This window comes from Vanessa tameamea, chromosome 28 (assembly GCF_037043105.1).
Source record: "Vanessa tameamea isolate UH-Manoa-2023 chromosome 28, ilVanTame1 primary haplotype, whole genome shotgun sequence".
Lineage (NCBI taxonomy): Eukaryota > Metazoa > Arthropoda > Insecta > Lepidoptera > Nymphalidae > Vanessa > Vanessa tameamea.
In genome coordinates, this window is record NC_087336.1 from 927682 (window position 1) to 947305 (window position 19624).

Here is a 19624-nt window from a genome sequence, read left to right on the forward strand (position 1 = left end):
TCTGAAGACACTCTAACAACGATACGTTATTTAGGTTAGTGCGTTAATTATGAGCTCACGTTAAATATATTTAATTGTTTAAAATCGATTCTATATGGACACACTTTCGTTAAATATTATTCTGTTATTTAAATTATTATAATTAAAAAGTTTCATCGTTGACAATAAAGAGGTTCAGGTAAGAATAAACCTCCTTTGTTTTTGTTGCAGGAAAGTAAACAGGGAAATTGAAAACTTGATGATAAATGGTAGGTTTCCTTTGTTCTTTATGTCATTGGTAGGCGGACGGGTTAATGGGCCACCTGGTGGTGAGTGGTCATCACCTATAGACATTGGCGCTGTGAGAAATATTAACCATTCCTGACATAACAGGCAGGGAATAACAATTAGGATTATTTTCCATCAAGCAATATATACTATATTAATACCATAAAGTGGTAATATTTGTTTGTTTCTATGTAGGTAACCTCCAGAACTAATGATCACATTTTTAAATTTCACTGGTATAGCAAGATTGTTGAGTGTTACAGAGTATAAATTAAATTTAAATCATATAATTTTCTTTGTTAATAAATTGATCCGTGCGAAGTCGGGCGTTTCACTATTAATATTAATATATCGGTCTTGATTTATGAAGATTTCCTTGTCGATCTTGTTTGTGCGTCTGTCTTGATGGTTTATCTCCGATTGTGTTTAATATCCGTCCTAGTGGACCTCGGGAGTGCACTAGAGATAAGACATACTTTGTAAACTCCAGTGCATCGGGACAATATTTGAGAACGGCCGCCGTAGAAACCGGGCCAAGAGGTGTATATGTTACTGTTAAAGCTCGAACTACGGTAAATCTTAAGATTTTCCAGTAAAACTTAAGATTTACCGATTATGAATGTTAAATGTCCATAAAACTTTGGGATTCCAACTTTTGCCATCATTCACTTGGTAAATCTTGGGATTTACATGTTAGGTTAGGTTAGGTTAGTATAAAGTCGTCCCTTTATAATAAATACTTACATTTACCAACTCTTTACTGGAAAATCTTAAGATTTACCTTGGTTCGAGCTTTTACAGTAACATATACATAGTTTTGTTGTTTAACGTCGGATTGAGTTCAGAATATATATTATTGATTTACATTTCAATATTTAATGTTTACTATTTACTAGCTGTCAGTCAAGTTTTAGTCCGTTTTATATGTCAAAGAGGTAGATATATATAAAAAGCTGAGCAAGCCATGAACTTTATGTACAGAATAATGAAAGTTCATTGGTGCTTGCTAAGGTTTGAACCAGGGACCTTATGGATATGTCATTTCGGATCTGGATATGCATTAGCATTAGCATTAGCAGCCTGTAAATTTCCTACTGCTGGGCTAAAGGCCTCCTTTCTCTTTGAGGAGAAGGTTTGGGAAAGAGGAATACACATGTGGTAGAATTTCGTTGAAATTAGACACATGCAGGTTTCCTCACGATGTTTTCCTTCACCGCCGAGCACGAGATGAATTATAAACACAAATTAAGCACATAAAAATTCAGTGGTGCTTGCCTGTGTTGGCACCCGCAAACATCCGTTAAGATGCACGCGTTCTAACCACTGGGCCATCTCGGCTCATTTATATTTCGGATATCCGATGGTTTCCATTACTGTAACGGAGCTCCATAACATCCCGGATTTGAATAGGACTCGTGAAGATTCTCGTATTCCAACCTCTATTTTGGTGTGTTTATAATAAAAAAGAGATGTGTCCTGGACACCCGGTTGGAACTTTGCTCTTGCTAAGTATATATTATGTGTTAAATCACGGACACAATACAATTAATTAATTTATTTATTTAATTCACGAGTCTCCAACAAAAGATACACACTAAAAAATAATTATTTAAATACAATGAAGATAAAAAATGAAAAAAAAGAAAAACAATATACGTAGCAGTAAAAAACAAATATGAATACAAGAACTTAACAACGTTCGAGAAAATTAAATATTTTATGATGTGAAACGATTTTGTTATTAAAAATCACAAAAATTTTGATGACCGTATTATATTATACATTAAGACTTTAGTCACAGTAATCATGTAATAGTTTTATAGATGATTTTTCTGTGAAATAAAATATTATTATTATAATATGAATGAAACAAAAAACAGAAAATTAATAGAAATAGAAAGAGATAGATAGATAGAGGGAGAAAGAAAGACAGAGGTCGCCTCTAAGGGAATTGGCCAGTTCACTTTTTTGTACCAAAAAAAACTTCGTTCCATAAACATTTTGAATCTATTCTAAAACGATTGAATAATATTATAAATAAATCATTTCTAATAGACTTAATAAAGTTGCGGATAGGAGACATTAATTTAGGTCATAGGTCGACGCAATAGACACTGACACACTTAGCTGATTATAATCAGACACACACACAGACATATGTTTTATCTCCGAAACTAATCATTTTATCCATGTAAGGAATGATTATTATCTCTGACAACCCCAACGGACGATGGTGACCAGTGGGGCTAATACGGTTCGTCGGTTTCATTGACTGTCCCGATCTGTTGCGATTAGTATCTGTCAAAGTGATACTTTGCCGAAACTAGTTGTGTATTGATAAAATAGTTTTGTATCAAAATCAAAAGATACTGTCATGATTTTTTATATAATTTTAATTGAAATAATAATATTTAGTACTGCTTTGATTTTTAAATATGTTTTTTTTTTTTTAAATTGAAATAACATGCATGAAGTATGATTATTGATTCCGTTATCGACACCGTGTTGTGGCACTCCCGCCACTTCCGTCTCGTGGCGTGGTGAGGCGAGCTGGTATACTCCTTTTCATGAAAGAAGTCCCGCGGTGGATTGTGGAACTAAAAAATACTTTCAAATTTGACAGATCCGCCATGTTGTTGTTTGTCAATGTCAATGGTCAGTCAATGTTATCAAGTTCGTTTGTTGTGGTAGACGTTTGTGTGTTTTTAATTAGATTAGTGCGTTAATAAGGATTTTTCGTGATCCCTAAAGTTGTAAAAAGTTCGGCTCGAGAAATTATATTGAAGGTGAAGGAGTTCTGTGATGCGGAACAAAAGAATCAAGGTATTTTAATACCACTAAACAATGTTCCCAAGAGAGTCGCCGCAATGACAGGTATGTTTTAGGGTTGCCGTGCGAATTATTTTTTGTGCCGATTTATTGTATTGTTGATATATTCCTATTATTTTTGTTTTTAAGATGAATATATATTTAAAAAAAAACTTGCAAGTGATATATATTTTTTAATTTTAGTATTTATTATTTGTTCTTAATTTAATTGCAGGCGTGTCCGACAACATTGCACAGAATATTACATAACATTGGTTTAAAGTATAAGCGATGCCAATCTAAACGTAAATTTCTTATGGAACGCCATGACATAATCGCATGGCGTGCAAGATATTTGGAAAAAATCCGAAGAAATCTCTTCACTTTGGAAAAAAGACCTATCGTATATTTAGACGAGACCTATATACATAATACTTATCATACAAAAAGTTGTTGGCAAAGTGAGAAGGAGCCGGGACTGATGGTCTCAGAATCTGTAGGGAGTCGCTGGATAATCGCTCATGCAGGGACAGAAAATGGTTTCATAAATGGTGCATTGTTGATGTTCAAATCCCAATCAAAGTATTCATCAAAGATTATCACGACGACATGAACTCAATAAATATCCTTAAATGGCTGAGGGAAAAACTGATTCCTAACCTACTTGAAAGGTCTCTTGTGGTAATGGATAACGCTCCTCATCACTGTACACAATTAAACAAAGCGCCCACAATGTCGAGCATCAAAAGTAAGTTGCAAGAGTGGCTGCGAGAAAAGGGTATCCATTTTGAAAATACCTGGACAAAAGCTGTATTGTTTGATCTTGTCAAACAAAATAAAGGTCCACCGACATATGCTGTGGATGAATTATTGAAAGCTCACAACCATGAGGTTTTGAAATTGCCACCTTATCTCTGCGAACTCAACCCGATCGAAAAAATCTGGAGCCTTGTGAAAAGAATGGTGGCGGATAAAAACGTGTCCCAAGACCCAAAAAAAATAATGAGTATACCCGAAGAGGCTTTTAAGAGTATCTCAGCGGAAGATTGGGCTGCTGCATTTGGAATAGTAATATTTAAAAAATGACAGCCTTATAGATGAAGAAATAGACCGACTCATTATATCCACGGCTAGTGATAGTGAAACTGAATCGGACTCTGTTTCCACTCACTCTTCCGACAGTGATGTTAGTATGACCGATGTAACTGATTATAATTATTCAATAATACTGTGATTTCTTTTTGTTTTTTTCTAGTATTTTGTTATATACAGAATCCCGTTTAATATCCCGGAAAATTCAAAATAAACAATCAAATTACATAATCAATATTAATAACGACACTAATAATTCCATCTATTCAATAATTTTCATTAATATAATAATAAATTACATTTAAACATCTAGCCAATAAAACAAATCCAATTAAATAATTAATAAAAATGCAACTTATACAATATAAACAATAAATATAAAATTTAATTAATAAAATACTAAAAAAACAAATTTAAAACTTATATTCAAATAATAAAACATTCTTGATATTGTGTCTTAATATTCATAATATAACCTTTTCCCGTAATTAACCCTGGCAACATTATGTCGCGCGAATACAGCGCTGCGTCTGGGGGACTTCTTTCGTGAAAAGGAGTATACTGCCTGGCACGGAGAAGCGCGGGATTTTGAACGGGGAGTGGAAGAACCAAGTGCGGATCTTTGGTGTTAAAGTGATAAGTAATTTATGTATCGAGTGGTTAATTAATATAATGGAAGTTAATGTGATGTGAGTTACTTTATTTTTAATAATTTATTCAAGTAGGCTATTACAAGTACTTTTGAATCGTCATTTTACAAACAACAAACTATATTAAGTGCCAAGCTACCACCGGTTCGGAATGTAGATTCTACAGAAATTCAGTAGTTACTCTTTTACAACATCTAAAATACAGCCAAAATTATTAAAAAAAAAATAAAAGTAAATTTAGCCAAATACAATTTTATATAATATATCCTGCCTAGAAATCAACAAGTAGCTCTACGTCTTTTTATCATCTATATAATCCCGTATTGAATAATATGCTTTTTTAATGAATGTATTATTTTAAAAATGCTTTGTATTTATGAATCGGAAAAGTAAAAAATGTCTGCGGAGTTTTAGTATACAAGCGGATACTTTGCCCTAAGAAAGATTTATTGACTTTGCGGAGTCGGAAACTTGGCGTTAAATTGCGGCAAAAAAGATCGAACTGCTCTATTTTGTAAAATATGATAAGAAATAGCAATTATTGTATTTTTAGTAACTATGGAAATGACGGCTTGGGTTGCTAACAATAACATTGCAATAGATTTCACCAAAGAGTGATATTATAAGAATGAAATAGCATAATTTAAGTATAAAAATGATAATTATATCATTATTCATACAGTTTAAATACATTTCGAATTGATGGAAGTCGTTTAAATACTAAATACCACACCAATACGAACCTAATTCGTTGATTACTTTATTACATAAAACTCACACTGACATATGTTTTTTTTTTATTCGGCTTTCCATAAAATGCCGAAAGCTGTGCTCTTAAAGGTCTTTGTAGGTTGACACCGGAAACAGTTCAGAGAGCCGGCTGTAAATATAAAATGAAAGTTGTTTGTGATTTATTTTTTGCACGTACCCGTATGCGTCGTTATCACTTTGAAACACCTTACTGCAATATTAATTTCAGTCGAGTTAATTTGTTTTACGGGTGATTTTGGATAGGAATTTCGTTTGTCTGACCCATGACGGTATTAGCCATTCAAAAGACATTAGCCCGGTAGATATGATGATTATGTCACGGTAACAGCCTGTAAATTTTCCACTGCTGGACTAAGGCTTCTCCCTTTGAGGAGAATGTTTGCAGCATATTCCACCACGCTGCTCCAATGCAGGTTCATGTATACACATATGGCAGAATTTCATTGAAATTAGACACATGCCATTCCTCACAATGTTTTCCTTAACCGCCGAGCACGAGATGAATTATAGACAGAAATTAAGCAAATGAAAATTGCTGGTGGTGCTTGCCTTGTTCTAAACACTGGGCCATCTTGGATAATTATGTCGTCCTAACCAATTTCGGGCACGGAGGCCAATCTGAAGGGAGGCCAGCCAACTACGCAGGACACATTATACTGGACAAGTGAGTGAGCCAACACAGGTGTACTCTCTGATCCCAACTGTTATCCGTGCTTTCGAAGAGTCTCAACTTTGTCAAATATTTGCCAATAAAAATCGTTTCGATATAATGATGAGTTTTGAACCTAAGAATTGGAATCTGCAGTCGTAAAAACAGCCATTAAACCAATGATATGTTGTTAGTATTGACACTGAACAGGTAGTGCAGAGGCGGCCATTTTGATTTTGTTTAAGAAGAGACGTCACCATGACATGACAGTGCGCCATAACAGCGGAATTAATATTTATAGGGTTGATTTAATATCTTTATTAATTACTGTTACTGATTGTAATACTTTGTTTTAGAAAGATTTTATTGACATTTTTATTAAAAACACATCTACAATAACCACGATGAATTCAGGTGATCGTCCACGCGTTTTTGTATATATTTTATGTGTAATAAAAATATATAAAGACTTAAGGCATTATCCATACTAGTATTATTAAGAGGTCAAATTTGTTTGTTTATATGTAGGGTGTATAATTTCCGGAATATACGCACATTGTATTTATTTCATGAATCTATTACAATGATTGTCCGAAAGTAATGGCTCTTAGAACAATTAATTTAAACACTTAATCACTGTAAGATATTACCGATTCCACATTATGTGTAAATAAAAAATCCTTCGCTTCGTAATGAGCGGTCGGTTCTAAAATACCCTTGATCTTTATTAAGTGATAAACAACACACCTTCGAAGTAGTTGATAAAAATATAATATAAAATTAATAATTTACTGCACAACTAATGAATATACGACACTGAATATTTTATTATTTTTGAACGAAGTTATTTTACGCGGGTTACTGAGTGAATTGGCAGAAATCTTCACGTAAGGGAAAGGCTTTATCCTCCAGGCAACCTTCCCCTCTGTCTCTTTCTAATGTATACGGTTTTAAACATGTTATATTATTTAAAATATTTTTTGTTTATGGTTTTTATTTACACGGTTTTTTTAATGGCAATTTAATTTTTTTCATTGAATTATTCTCAAACGTGGTTAATTTATTTTATTGTTTGTGTTGTTTAATAAAAAATCCGTAGCGGAAGCAACTTCGTTCTAACAGGGCCTCCCACGATATCATTATTTTTTGATATAAATATTTATTAACCTTATATTTGTAAAATAAATATAAAGGTATATCACTGCACGCGTCGATGAAGGTTATAATTATACTCAAATATTAAACTGACAAAAACTATATTTCTTGAAATAAAAATAGGTCACTTCATTATGCCTGCGCTAGGTCCCCAACCGTCGTTTTGAATGCCGCGCCCCACCGAGCGGCCACCAGTGTGATAAAAAAAATCATTTACCCGGTACAACTATTTTAAATTTAGGATTTCGGAATAAAATAAATTTTACGACAATCATTCATTTCAGTTCATTCGGTGATGTTTAATTTATTATTTACGGGAGATAATCTATTGTACCGATTGTAAGACAATACGAATATCGTTCATTAATTTCAACTATGGTCTAATTTGTGCTGCACGCCGGGACATGACGTTACATGACTTTGACATTTAATTTAAAATACTTGCTAGATTTTGAAATGACATCTGTCAAAAACATCAAGCTATCTTGTACAGGTTGTAGCAAATTTTCATTCTTTTTTTTTTTAATTCGTTAATTTATTTTTAAACTACGTTAAATAACAAATTTAAAAAACGACGGGTATCGTGGGGGCACCATGTTGCAACGAAGTTGATGTCGCTATATAATCATGTTATTAATAATCAACCCAACAAAATAAATTTATAACGTTTGAGAATAACATGACAAGAAATAAAATTGATTTTAAAAATCTCGTGAAAATTAAAACGATAACAAAAATAATGACAGTGCCAGAGAAAAGAGGGGGAGAGGGGGGGAAAAGTAGCCTGGTGGGCAAAATGGTTTTTACTCATAGCCTATTCCAATGGAAGTAAGGAAAAAAGATAAACAAACCTTAGATTTACGTATTTCATGCGATTTTCTAATAACTCAGCTATATTGTGCACTACTGAGAGTTTATGATTAATATATCTTTATTTATAATACAATACCATTACACTTAGCTACTTATTTCCACTTTACTTTTTCCAAAATTTCGATAACAGTTTTGTCGATGTTCAAAACGTCATTTTTTTACCAATTCCATTATGAATATCATAGTTAAATAAAGCTCTCGACCAATGATATTTGCTGTCAAATGTTGTTTATTTGGCTTTTTTGTTGTTATGGTTGGAATAGAGTATACGTGGCGATTGCCAGTTCACTCTACTGTAAGCCGCGATAAAGAGCTTCGTTCCAAAAATACATAATTGTGTAATTATTGTGCTATAGTATAAACTTATAATCTGACTATTAAGACAGATCAGGATGATGACCCTGGCCTTTACGGCCTAAATGAGTAGCGCGGCTACTTTTACGGCAAGGAAATTTTCGTATAGTGGGGAATTCTTCAAGGCCCGTCTGGACGGGCAGACTTTGTTCCTAGAAATCTAAAAAAAAGCAATTAATGAAAGCCGCGCGCCTTCGAGTTGTTATATGATTAAAAAAAAAATCTTCCAGTAACATTAATTAACAAATACATTAAATAAATCTTCTAGTAATTAAATACTAGATAGCTAATTGCCGCTGTCATGGTTCGCTGGTGACATTGAGATATCTTCATAAACAAAATCAAAATGGCTGCCTCGTTACCATAGACGCGATGCTCCACTTGTGTCAGTAATCAACTAACCGTGGAAACTAAGCTGTTACATCCCTTGTACCTGTAGTTATACTGGCACACTCCCTCGTCAAACCAGAACACGACAATAGTAAATATTTTAAGGTAAAATATATGTGAGCACCTGCCCGCTCTATAATTTTACCTACCTAGGTACCACCGACTCATCAGATATACTACAGCCAAACAGCAGTACTTAGTATTGTTGTGTTCCGGTTTGAAGGGTGAGTGAGCTAGGGTAACGACATGCATAAGGGACAAGACATCTTAGTTCCCAAGGAAGGCGGCGCATTAGTGATGTAAGGAATGGTTAATATTTCTTACAGCGTCATCGTCTATGGGCGGTGGTGACCACTTACCATCAGGTGGCCCATTTGCTCGTCCGCCTACCGATACACTACCACCACGATTAACCATCATGATATACTTAAATAATATTTATGTGCATTTTTATGTATTAATATATAAACATATATGTATTAATGTATAAACACCTCGGCAGATCCAAGATCCGGCGACAGAACCAACCCTTGGTGGCAGGTCTTTGTACAAACTTGCCTGGGTAGGTATCACCCTGTCATTAGTTTTTCTACCACTAAGCCGAAGTATATAGTATTGTTGCGTTCTGGTTTGAAGGTTGAGGAAACAGTGTTACTGTAGGCAAAACGGACGAAATATTTTGGGTTTCAAGATAAATATTATATACAAAAAATATTTTGGTTATGCATTGGTCATGACATGTAAGGCATGATTAATATTTCTTACATAGCCATTGTCTATGGACGGTGGTGACCACTTACCATCAGGTGGCCCATTTGCCACTTTACTTATATCATAAAATATATTCATCCATTTTAAAAATAAGCTATAAAAACTTGTGTTGTTATGAGCTTGTTATGGAATTAAAAAAAAAACATTTAATGAACCAGTTTTAAACGGGCGAAATGTCAACAGTACAGAACAGTACTATTCTGAAAAATAAAACAAATTGAGAACTCACCGCAGATCGTGAAATATCAGTAAGTGATATTATAATATTGACTTTAATAATACTTGGTTACTATATTCAAAGAACGGGTCGTTATGCCTACGGATAGTAGAATTATCTAAATGAAATCATCTGTTATCAAAGATTTACCTTACTAGCAGTTATTCTTAGCTTTTTGATTCCGTTAGTTTAAATCAAAATATTCTTTATTCAAATAGACTCATAAAAGCACTTTTGAATCGTTATGAATTTTAGTGTTGAATTTAAATTATAATTTTTAAATAATTTTAAATTTAGTTTAAAGCTACCACCGGAAAGTAATATCAACCGCGAAGAACCGCCAAGAAACTCAGTAGTTACTCTTTTCCACCATTTTAATCACAGAGTATGTCAGTAAACAACAATTACTTTTGACATATCCTTTCTAAAAGTCAATAAATACGTAAAGTCCACGCTTTTTTAACTTCAATATAATCTTGTATTAAGTAATATGCCTTTTTTATGAATGTTTTTGATATGACCTTTAATTTTTTTAATTTTATCGTATAGATTGGCAGTAGTGGGGGGCTAGTTCGCGCATGTACACTTTCGGCCAAATCACCGTAGCCGAATGACGAAATGAGTGAGTGTCCAATTGACGACTACCGTTTACTGACGGACCAATCACGTTCAGCCTCGGCGCCACCAGCTCCTTCATTCCTCCAAAGAGACCTAAAAATGCACTACTGCGCAGGTCAAGGTTATGCTCACGTCTCAAGTCACTCACTATAGGTTCGGAATTAAGTCTCGTAGACTATTTTATTATCTGTGAGCAGAACGAATCGTATTTTGCATATAGCGTGTTATACTTTCAATACTGGGAGTCAGCGTTTGTCTCTTCTCTCAAGGAAATTGGTTGGATACCCATATACTAAATTGTTAATCGTAGAGACCACTTCTTTCCTAAAAGTCCGATAACGCACCAGCATGCCGAAAGAGCAGAGATAGCCTAGTGGTTAGAACACGTACATCTGATCCGATGATTGTGGGTTCAAACCCAGGCAAGCACCACTGAATTTTCATGTGCTTAATTTTTGTTTACAGTTCATCTCGTGCTCGGCGGTGAAGGAAAACATCATGAGGAAACCTGCATTTGTCTAATTTCAAAGAAATTGTGCCACATGTGAATCCTCCAAACCGCATTGGAGCAGCGTGATGGAATATACTCCTAACCTTCTCCTCAAAAGGGAGAGGACACCTTAGCCCAGCAGTAGCCTCCGCTGTTACAGACCATTATCCATCACGTGAGCCTTTGCTTATATAAACAACCGCTGATTTTTGTCGGTATGTCAATCCAGAAGTCTCATATAAGTCGTTAAATAAGATGATACGGCTTTGTAACGTTTTAAACCAATATTACTTCTAATAATTTTGTTTTCATTAATGACAAGTTGACCTGTGGCGTCACCCCTAGAAGACAGGACGGGGAGGTTATAAGGTAAGTAACAGATAAAACAGATAAATAAACATACTCGCCTTCGCATATACAATATTAGTTAAGCCAGACAAAAAGGCATTTAAAAAAAAAAACGAGAGTCAGATAACCAGTTATGTTAATAATAAATGATCTCAGAAGATCAAGGAAAAAATATATATATACTTGGTAATCTCAGACTATAAAACAGGCGAATGGAGCTCACGGAACATTATAATGTTGCAACAAAGCGAATATAAAATAATAAATTGAATACAAATTTCCGGTACTTCCTTCAGATATGATCACATTTTTGGAATATACATGACTGTTCCATACTTTTTATGTTTCAAATCAAATTAAAGCAGCATAGTCATATTATTATATTAGCCTTGATGGAAGAAGCGTAAATTCGCGCGGCGCGGATATCAAGCACACGGACAGATGCAATCTGCATTACAAGACAATAAAACTGCTTCTTTTGACTGGAGAACGAAATAATATCGATCTTACTCCATTGCCGATCCTTTTTTTTCAGGTACTTACTCGCCGGGAGAGGTCTCGTCTAATCTCACGGACCAGGATCTGCCTCTCGGCATTCCATTCGTGACGTATGCAGAGCGGAGTTCTCGAGGCATGTCACTAGAGCCCTCTAGGGGCCCCGCGTCTTCAACACCGAAGGTTGCGCACTCACAACGTCCTGACCAACGTCCTGGAGGATGCTGATGTCATGTAGATCTGCTGATAGACTCTTGCGTCCATATTCGCGAGAATGTCCAAAGGTAGAAAGTGCGCTAAGACTGTGGCCACTCTCTGCTGCGCTGGATTTTAGTTCTGCAGCATCTTATTGCCGATCTTGTTCCAACTAACCTAATTTTTATTTTAAATTTTGATGATTTGCTAGTGAATTTCTACAGGAAATACAGGAAATATACAATACAATCCTTATTATCTGCTCTCCTCAATGTCCCTATTCGCTTTAAGGAAACATCCGCATCTGTTTTGCTATAAAATCTAATTATATATCGGTAGTATTGAAAATTTATTTCTGTTTCTATAAATTCTATGTACCATCCATGGTACCGTAAGAAATCAACTCATTCTTTAAAACACCAAGTGCCATATTTTGGAACTAAAATGTAATGTCGCTTGTGCCTGTAGTTACACTGGCTAACTCACCCTTCAAACGGAACACAACAATAATGATGCCATATATTGTAACGATCACGTAGCTTCCTCGAATCGTAACCACGACGGCAATTGTAAGACATTTTAATGGCAAAAACCCTATATCTTAAAATTTTTTTTTAGCCTGACTCGTGGTTTGAAGCCTTACTAGGATCGGCCTTAATAGCCATCAATTTCATCAACGAAATTCAATAGCCAACAAAGCTAATAGCCATTCAGAAACTGGTCATACATAAAATGTATCTTTTTTCTCCTCGATTCTTGGTTAAAATAAAATTATATTATATCTGCATAAATGAATATCGAGACATTCCTAGCCTTAACACCCAGCTGACAAGGCCGTTGGAACTGGAAAAAATAATGACATACAAGTGTTTGGTATTACCGCGAACGCACGGTTCAAATTAACACAGATATAATAATACATTAAAAAAACAAAAAAAAAACTAATGACACATTAAATACTTTTTTATTTTTAAAAATAGTGTCGATTCGAAATTTTGACGTGTTCTATTTTAAAAAATGAGTGATATCGAAGCTAATGTTCAATCGGTGCGTAAATTAAGACAGTATTCAAAAATTAATTTAATTTTAAGGTCAATATTCCACGGTTGTTGTTTTGTTGCCTTCGTGCTAGTGTTGTCGTGGGGGTGTAAAATATGGTTTACGATAAGCGCAGCGCACATGAAAGAACAGATACTGAAGGATTTGAAAATATTCACGCCATTTTTTTTTACAAATTGGAATTTTGTAAGTACCTACGTTTTTGTATTTTTAATAATAAAATATGAATATGTAATAAATACACCATTACCTTATAATTCTGATGTTATAAAATTATAATTCACAGAAATCTCCCATTCATTGGAGATTTTTGTCATCAATGACAGACATTTTTTTTTTTAATTTTACGCGGGAATACGTCTTGTATTAATTTTTAAAGCCACGAATAACTTTTAAAATCGATTATACTTATTTTTATGAGATCGGATACAATAGCTAAATATGTGTTTATTAAATATAAGTATAAATTATTAATATATGAATTTAATAATAATATGAATTTAAAATTTAAATAAATATCATAAATGACTTTTGTAATTGATAAAACATAAAAACCTTAAATTATATTATATCTTGTAGACTAAAGTTGTGTTTACTTCTAATAAACTTAGGGTAGGTATCACACACTCATCAGATATTCTACCACCAAACAGTATGATATAACTATAACAGGGCCATCTTAGCAAGGTTGGTGGGGTGTTGGCTATTCAAGGAATCTATACTGAAATTATAAAAGCGAAAGTAACTCTGTCTGTCTGTAACGCTTTAATGGCTAAACGATTTAACCGAATTTGATGAAATTTCGAATGAAGCAAGCTTGAATCCTAAGATTTACCATAGATACAGCCTTCCCCATCCGATGAATTCGTGTGAAAACAATTCCATTTGCTCGTCACAGACAAAAAAACAACTTAATTTAATAGTTAAAAGTTATAAATTTATTACACAAAAAAATTATTAAATTAAGATTTTTTTTTTTTTTAAATCGTTTAGACAATTATTATATATTTTTTCTACCTATGAATGTATTTGTTTTTAATCTGTCGTTACACACGTTACCAAATTTATACTACATACCAATTTCAGTGTTACATACAGTCGAGTTTTCAATGAATTACAATGGTACTTACGCCATTATTAAAAAAAAGTATTTACAAGAAATTATCTCACGCGCCAGTTGTTCTTTTGTTTTGTTACTCATTATAATTAAAGAAATCATTATTTCCCTATTATATTATACTAGTGACCCGCCCCGGCTTGGCACGGGTGCAATTCTGATACTAAGTACTACAGAATGTTTTTATATATAACGTTCACAGCTTTTCAGTCACTAGACAACATAAACCGCTATGTCCCTGCATTTTAAATCTGTAATATCTTCGAAAATATTCATTTAAATTACATGCTGTAAGGACCATACTGATCTATATTAAATGCATAATATATTTAAGGTACTTTGTTGGAAAAAGTTTAATGCTGTATTGTATAAAATCGCTTCGAAAATAAGCCATTATTTCTCGTAAAAAGTAAAGGATGAAAATAGTTGTTGTGGGTTATCCCTAAGAGATAGACATATACCGTCGCGGACTTTTTTGTAGGCCCTTTAAGGTGTACAATACTGTAGTACATTATTTTGATCTACCTCGTAGGGTTCAGCCAGAATTTGCAACATAAGCTCAAAACAATGTGTTTATTTACGACATCACACTAGAAACCTCTAAAATTATCAGTGTTTCTTTATTATATTATGAATAGCACTATATCTATTAAAAAAAACTGCATCAAAATCCGTTGCGTGGTTTTGAAGATCCAAGCAGACGCAGAGACAGACAGACTGCGGAAAGCGACTTTGTTTTATAGAGCTACACCTGCGTAATTTTTTTGGCGCAAGTTTTATAATAATATCTATAAAATTTTATTTACACGCTTAAATTGAAGATACGTTTTACGTAAACATTTAAGTAACTTAATGATCATTTAAGATTTGATCTCCGTAATGGTCTTGCTTTGTAGGTTCTTCGTTTTTTTTTCTGGAATAATCTTTTGTTTACGCAGACATCCTCGTACATTATAGAAATATATTTCGATGCGAGTCCCCGTACAATCTGGCATAATTAGTTACTCATAAAACTTAATTAGAACTTATTTTAGTACATTGGTGATAAATAATAACTCGTTTTTAATAGTTTTGTTTAAATACTAGTTGAAGACTGCGGCTTCGCTCGCCTTTTGTGCGTTAATTAAAAGATGTAACGGATAAAACAGTAGCCTATGTATTTTATTGGGGTTTACTTCATACTAAATCTCATCAAATTCGTTTCATCGGTTTGACCGTGAAAGAGCAACAGACAGACTGACAGCTTTACTTTCACGTTTATAATATTAGTATATATTTTATTTAAAAACTTGCTGTGCTTGCGACTTCGTGTGCGTTTGAATTTAATAAAAAAGCGTGACCTTATTATTATTTTACATATAATTCTAAAATAAAAGTAGCCTAAGTTACTCCTTATTACATCAGCTATCTGCCAGTGAAAGTTCCGTCGAAATCGGTCCAACCGTTCCAGAGATTAGCCGGAACAAACAGACAGACAGACAGACAGACGAAAAATTGTAAAAAATGTTATTTAGGTATATGTACCGTGTATACATACATATGCATTTAGTAAAACGCGGTTATTTTAATGTTACAAACAGACACGCCAAGTTTATTATATGTATTTACAAGTTTACAAGTTTATAATTTGTATACATTTTTAAAAGGAACATTTTATTAATTTATTTATAGTAGGTAGGATGACTGGCTAGATGTGCCAGCTGATGGTGATAATTACAAATCTTCTAAGATATATTCCTTGTGCCTGTAGTTACACTGGCTGACTCACGCATCAATCCGGAACACAACTATATTAAGTAAAGCCGTTAAACGGTAGATGTGAGGATTGGTTGGTATCTACCCAGACGGAATTGCAAACAGCCTTAAATATAACACAATTAATGTTTATCTATTATTATTATTTTATTTTTGTGTTTTAGTTATATTGTTGAAGATTTTGCTTAATATGATGTTACAGTCACTTCCTGAAGAATAATTCTCTCCGATTCCTCTCATTCCCGAGATAGATAAGCCATGCATAGCCTTTTCCAATGGAAGTAGGAATAAAGATAAAAAAATCTTAGATTTACGTATGTCATGCGATCTGCTAATAGCTCAACTATATTGTGCAGTACTAAGAGTTTATGATTAATATATCCTTATTTATAATACACACAATTACACTTAACTACTTATTTCGTCGACGTCGAAAACGCTTTTTTTTCGCAAATCCATGGTGAATATCATATATCAAGCTCTCGACCAATAATATCGCGTCTATTTGCTGTCAAATGTTGTTTATTTTGGATTTTCTCCTTTTATGTTTGGAATAGAGTATACGCAGGACATTATGAGCAGACATGTGCATTCTATATTCCATCACTCTCACGGTCTGATAGGATGTTAAATATGACCGGAGAGTTCAGACTCAGGACCGAAGTCTAGACATGTTTTTCGAAGCACGGCAGTATTACCACTGTCTTTTATATTCTGAGGAGCAATTTTACAGACATACGTTATATATTATATGCTGCTGCAACTACGACTAATCCTTGCGTGAATCTTCAGTTTAATGGTAAGTGAGCGCCAATTCTTGTGATGATACATATGATCCACTTTCGATCGAATATTTTTCTGAAAAGGTTTCGAATCGATTCGATTGCGATAAAATGATGACATGAGCCGAGATGGCCCAGTGGTTAGAACGCGTGCATCTTAACCGATGATTTCGGGTTCAAACCCAGGCAAGCACCACTGAATTTTCATGTGCTTAATTTGTGTTTATAATTCATCTCGTGCTCGGCGGTGAAGGAGAACATCGTGAGGAAACCTGCATGTGTCTAATTTCAACGAAATTCTGTCACATGTGTATTCCACCAACCCGCATTGGAGCAGCGTGGTGGAATATGCTCAACACCTTCTCTTCAAAGGGAGAGGAGGCCTTAGCCCAGCTGTGGGAAATTCACTGGCTGTTTATGTATGTATGTTATGTATGTAAAATGATGACGTAAGTGGAATGTGCGCCAGGTTGCGCCCATAAAAAACTCAAAATCATATTTAACCGTCAATAGTATATTGGTTTAAAGGGCGGATATAGTAAATAAAGTGCGAGGTTCGATGCTGACACCTTGGGCTATTATCCATCCCCCTCCAAGCATAAATTTTAAGCTTAATTGGAGAAGTAAGTACATTAGTAATTCCTCATAATGGTGGTCTTACTACAAAAAAACAAAAATATACTTAAGTTTCACTTTTGAATCTTTGTTATATAATATTATATTCTGAATGTACGAAAATTAATAAATATTTATAATTATACTTTTATCAATAATTTTTGAAATTTTGTGACGTGTTTTTGAACGAGACTGCAGATTGGCCTTATAGGATCCTCTACATTGCGCCCTCTATCTCGAGGACGATTTAAAGTATAAAAAATACTTAAAATAAAATTGTAGATAATTTTGTCGTCTACAATATTGATAATAAACACAAATAGCGTAAACCTCACTCGAAACGAGTTATTTGGAAAAAATGTGTAAAAAATAAATTGTGACCTTTGTCCTTAGTTAAGGACGGTCACGTGCGCCTATAAACACATATGTATGTACACACATGTAAGTTTTGAGAAGTTTTAGGGTATCAAAATAAAAGTTTGTACAAGTTCATAGTTGGGTATTCCGAGATACTTACCTAATTTTGACTAAGAAGACTGGCCTATGGCGGTTGGAACGTTGGCGAAGTTGTTACCGGTACTTTGGGTGTAAAATTAAACAAGACATAGTATTTAAGTGGAATAGTGTTGTGCTATAAATAGAGATATATTAATGATAAATTGTCTATAGTAGTAAATATAGCAGAGCTTGATGGAATACGAACATTTCAACTTTGTTTATTTGTTCTCTGTCTGCGATTGGAATAGTTAAATTACCTAAATCCTACTAGTGGGAATTTCTGAAAATAACTTTTGATACGTTTGACTTAATGGTAAGGCTTTGTGCAAGTCAATCTGGGTAGGTACCATTCAGTCTACAGATATTCTACCACAAATATAGTTATTGTGTTCCGATTTGATAGGTAAGTGAGCCATTGTAACAGGCACAAGGGACATAACATCACATTTTCCAAGGTTTATTAATTTAATATGGTGTAAATGTCCGTGGTAGTTCATCACAGTCGGCTGAAAAAAAAGCAGCAAGGAGGCTTACTCGTAGTAAAATTAATTACTATTGCATCTTCCGCGATAATTAAATATTGACCTTCCACTTGTATTATTAGTAATTATATTATTATTTAAATATAATTACACCAATTATTACACGATGAATAGTTTATTAACAACTGTCCCACGTAATAAAATAAAAGTATAATTTCGTTTGATCGAAGAAGCGGTGTTTAGTGATGAGATTTTTGTACATCTTCCTTTATGTGGTCCAGTGCCGGGAAAACAGCAAAATTGCTAAAAAAATGTTAAGTTGGAAATATTATAAATTAAATTAAACGAAAATGAGCTTTATTGTCATAGATATATAACCCTTATTTGAGTATCACGCCTTAATATTTAATTTTAATGTTGGTATGAATTGTGAATGTCAAATGTCGTTTATTTGGCTTTTGTCCTCTTGTGGTCTATATATATGTTCCTACGTTATACGATCTGTTTAATAAAAAATTAAATGACTAATATACAACGCACAGCCTAAATCTATTGTGGGTCTAACAGGATGAATTTCGGACCACTAAGAAAGGATTATTCCAAATTCATCTCTAAGGCGTTAAATGGGGGACGAATGTTTTATGGAAATACGTTATTTCTTGATGTTATAATCCTTATTTACGCATATTAATCAGTTAAAAAAAAATGTTAATATATTTTTGTATCTTTGACATTCACCATTTTTAAAATTAGAAGGATGGGAAGATTTTTAATTAGGCTTTTGTTTATGAGTTAAACACACATGTAAAAGATTTTTTTTAAAAAAACATCGTTTTTATAAATCAGAAGAAAAAAGTAGATTTTAATTGAAACTTTTTTAAATACACTTTTGAAGTTACAATTTTGACTTATTTTGAAAAAATCTAAAAAACGTGATAACTCAAAAATGGTTCACTTTTGCATCATGCATATGGGGGTTAAAATTATCGCAAATAGTCACCCCTATCACCTCCTAACGAGAATACGTCGATTTACCAATAACCCTGTATATATATATATATCTCACAGATTTCACATAAATGGTCGTGGATCTTCGAGTAGAAGCTCTCCTAACCCCATTAATTTACATGAGGTAACCTTAGGACGCGTGGAAAGTGGACAATTTCAGGTTTG